Source organism: Diplotaxodon limnothrissa, linkage group LG1 (assembly GCF_057381915.1).
Source record: "Diplotaxodon limnothrissa isolate DT_005_m linkage group LG1, D_limnothrissa_male_GT1.1, whole genome shotgun sequence".
In the NCBI taxonomy this organism is placed as follows: Eukaryota; Metazoa; Chordata; class Actinopteri; order Cichliformes; family Cichlidae; genus Diplotaxodon; species Diplotaxodon limnothrissa.
In genome coordinates, this window is record NC_140596.1 from 1,334,041 (window position 1) to 1,338,468 (window position 4,428).

Sequence of the window (4,428 nt, forward strand, 5' to 3'; positions counted from 1 at the left end):
TTTTCAAATGTATGCGTTTTTGAGAGCGTTTTCAAAACGCCGCGTTTTCCATCAGCGAAAACGCCGTCTCAGTGTGGACGATGCGTTTTTAAATGAAAACGTATTAGTGTGGACGTAGCCTCAGGGACACTCCGCTTCAATCTGGGACTCGCCACCACTCCTCGATCTTCTCGGGTCCAGACGCTTTTCTTTCCGAGCTCCTGCGTCCAGCATGTTTGTGGGTTCTGCTCCTTCACAGTAACGGCAGCAGTGGAGACGTTTGGGCGAGACGAGAGAAAAAACTGTGACAAACCGAGTGTTCAGAGCACTAACCTTATCATCAGAAACCTGGGCCGCGTTTAATATGAACCTTCAGGAGACACAATGCTGTGCAAAAGTCTTGAGCCAGCCCTCACCTCTCTATAATTTGTTGGGGAAACTGCAGCAAACGTGCAAACATTCATGAAAACACAGCATATAAGACAAAAACAGAGTTCATGTGTTCTGAAAGGTGAACATGTAGTGTGAGCAGCTCTCTGCAGGCTCTGTGAGGATCTTAAGGAATAGTTTCCAGGCTTCCTGAAGGACACTCAAAGCTCTTCTTTGGACGTTGTGTTCTCTGTCAGGATGATCCCACACTGCTTTAGTGATGCTGAGGTCTGGCTCTGGGGAGGCCGAGTGGCAGTGTGTTTGGGATCACTGTCATGAAACATAAAACACCCAGATGTTTCCAGATGTTCCTGGGCGGACCTCTCGGGTCCTGCGTCAGGTTTGTTTGTTAGGTGACTTTTAGATTCTGTTCACCTGCTGTAGATGGTCTCACACTTCTTCTTCTGTCCTGTGTCCTCAGATTTTTTAAGGATAAGCTGCACACCATGCTGAGATATGCTAACAGCTCTTTTTATGTCAAACTTTTTATGTTTTCTTTGCTATTTTTCACAGATTCGACTAAAGAAATGGGAACAAACGATGTGTTTGTGCGACTGCTGCTGGGAAACAGATGAATTTAAAACTAGCTCTGTGCTCAGCTGTCTCTTATCTGCAGACACAACACAGCCACAGGTGAGGAGCCTTTTTATGCTTGAATGATTCATAGGTCAGAGTTCAGTAACTTAAGAGATCAAATCAATCGATCCACTGCTTCAAAAATTGACCGAACTGTTTCTCCATAATTTCACCAACCGTCAGTGTGACAAACCTGCGGCACACGAACACAGAGCTGCTTTTATTCATATAAAACTCATTTGGACTTAGTTTAAGGAGCCGTGAGCACGCTCTCGGCATCTCCAGTGAGCACAGCTTTTCCATCATGCAGCGAGCTGGGTGTGTTTTCTTTATTCTTTAATTGTCTGCAGCACCAAACGAGTCGAGCTGCTTCACATCAGACATTTAAAGGCCTTGCACAAGTTGTGTAATATTTCAGACAGCCAGCAGAGCCACATGTGTGCTGATTAATGACGGCAATAAGTCATAAATCACATGAAGGTAAATTGGGCTGAGAGGCAGGTAATGTCCATGAGTGTGTGTTCGTGTGCGTGAGAGACATAAAAGTAATAGCAGGGAAGGTGTGTGTGTGTGTGTGTGTGTGTGTGTGTGTGTGTCAGATGGATGCTGCCGGAGGTCTGCCGGGCCTCCCGCTGCTCACCGACACTCCAGGCGTCGTTGAGCAACGATCTAATTTGCTGACACGGTGTCACTTGTGATAATTGGGGAGTGTCGGCGAGTTCGCTCACCTGTCTCCTCACAGGTGCTGTGATGTCATCACCCAGTGGAGAGGAGCCACTCCTCTTCCTTCTCTAAGCAACATCAAAGCTGCTCGTTTAAAGATGCGTTTGCTCTGGGGACTCTGGAGGCCAAGTCAACATCTCAGACTTGTTGTTGTGCTCCTCAAACTGCTCCTGAACCGTTTCCGTTTCAGTTCATCAGCCTGCTGAAAGAGACCACAGCCATCAGGGGGCGCCGTTTCCATGTAAGGGTGCACACGGTCTGCAATAGTGCTGACGTCAGTGGGACGTGTCAGAGTCACATGTAGATGCATACAAGGTTTCCCAGCAGAACATCCCCCAGACCATCACACTGCCCCCTCCGGCTCGCCTTCTTCCTGGTGTCAGGTATTCTCCAGGTAAGCGATGCACACACACCTGGCCATCCACGTGAGACAAGCCCACCTCCTTCCATGGTCCGTGGTCCAGTTCATGCTCACATTGTTGGTTTTTTGGTGGTAGACAGGGTCAGCATGGGCACTCTGACTGGTCACACATGGACTCAGACCAAGTCTTCTGTGCACAAACCACAGTTAAAGTTTCATTCTGAGAAGAATGAGCTCTCAGAATCAGTTCCTTTAAACTTTAATTTCTAAAACGAGTATTTAACAAAGACATGTAAAGTTACTGGTGGTTAAATCTGGACAAAATTACAGCTAGAAGATGGTTCTGGGATCAAATATAGATAGAAAGGAGACCTTTCACCTGTTTCCACCCGTCGCTAACTATTGCACATGCTAATATGAGCTGGGTAATATGAGCATGTGCGGCACTTATGTGGATCAAAAATGCTGTAAAAATGTTTTATGAGCTGATTGTGAGGATGTCAGGTGGGATTCAGGTTTGATTGATTTGGTCTGGGATGAGCTGTGGATCAGCACAGCTCGTTTTAGGCCAACGAGTCTCACAGACTTGTGTAAGTTATATACTGCCTATTTAAAAAAACACATTATTTTATTGCATGCAAAAACAAAGATGATTGTGATTCTTTCAAGGACTGAAAGTGGTTCGCATTAAGAGACACCTGGTCACCCACGTGCAGACTCATTCAAACATCCACAGAGCAGGAAGCGTTTCCCTTCCAGATGTGCTCTCTCCATCCACATCCACGAAATTCAAGTCTAAACATGCGGAGAACGTCAAAATGAATCCAGGAGGGACGGGGTTAATTTCATCCATCAGCAAAAATTCAAAAGTTAGAACAAAAACCAAAAAAAAGTCCGATTATGTGAGAAGTGAAAGGGGAGGTGAGGGGGCCGCCCGCACAACGAGGCGAGAAGGAGCAGCAGCCAAACCACTTGGGAGTAATGGTCTGTGAGGCTAATGTTTCCTCTGTCTCTGCTGAACCCTGAAGGAGAGGTGGGAGGACCGCGGGGGGAGGGGGGCTCACTTGTTGTCGGTGCGACGTCGGCGAGGTGGGCAGGAGGGGGTCACCTGTAATGGCGGAGCGCTACATTGTGGCCGTTCCACACTCATTACACCATTTACAATTACTGCTACCTATCACCCAACTCCCCAAGAGGCCGCCATTAGCACCACGACTCAAATGAAGTGGATAATTGTGTCTCTCTGTGGCATATCATGAGACAAGAGAGTCAGACGAGAGGGGAGGAGGGAGACGAGGGGTGAGGGGGCGTGCGGAGACAGAGGGATGTTTGAAATTTAAAGAGGGAGATGCGACGTTTGCGGCCCGCTGTGTGAGCTACAGGTCAGAGCGCTGCAGCAGAAAGCACGACTGCGGGTCTCATGATTAACAACGTCCCAGAAAAATCACAGCTTTTCCCTTAAAAGCGAATCAGATCTGTCACAGGGCGGCTCTGCATGATTCAAAGATCATAATGATCCTTCTGTACCTGATCCTGGGCCGTTTTAGCTCCTCCCCCTTGCAGGCCAGCTGTCTCCTGGCTGCAGATGGGCGGGGCTTCTATCCTTTCTCTGTGACTCGGATCTAAGAGTAGAAAAACTCTGAAGTTTGGGCTAAAACGTATCACCTGGTGTAATATGAAAGCTCTGGTGTGACCACACGTTGAGCTTCAGTCGGCCTGAAACACCACAGCTGCTGCTCGCGTGTTTGATTATTTTCCACTGTCATTTTAGGATGTTTCTAGCTTATTATGATAACGTGATCATTTCTGGACTTCGAAGCTTTGTTATCTTCCTGGTTAAAAGATTTGGCAACAATAGTCACGTGACTCTTACAGGGTTACGACACTATGGGTCAAATCCCACACGCTACCAACACGGCACACTTTTATATCGAATTCACTGCTTAAATGAGACGAGATTCGCTGCGTGCCGTGAGCTCGACATCAACTCGAAGCCCTGACGATTCAGGAAGCGACTGACGGCATACATCCTCCCTCTGCCTCGCACTTAAATGCAAAGATGACAAAAAGAACGAAAAAGGCATCAGTGCGAGAGATGCCATCTGACGCACTTCGATGACACGTCCCCGAAGCATCACGGAGGAAAGGTGGAGCGCTGCCACCTCTCCGGAGAACTCCAAGTGGCTGCAGGGTCCAAGTGTTAAGGACCGATGTGGATCACAAGAGCCTGAAGGGCTAATGACAGTCCCCATCTCCAAAGAGGAGGCCTGCGCTGCGAGTGTTCATTCAAAATGGAGCACATAGGGGTGGGAAAGAAGAATTGGTGAATAGGAGAGGGAACAAAAATAGAGATTCATCTC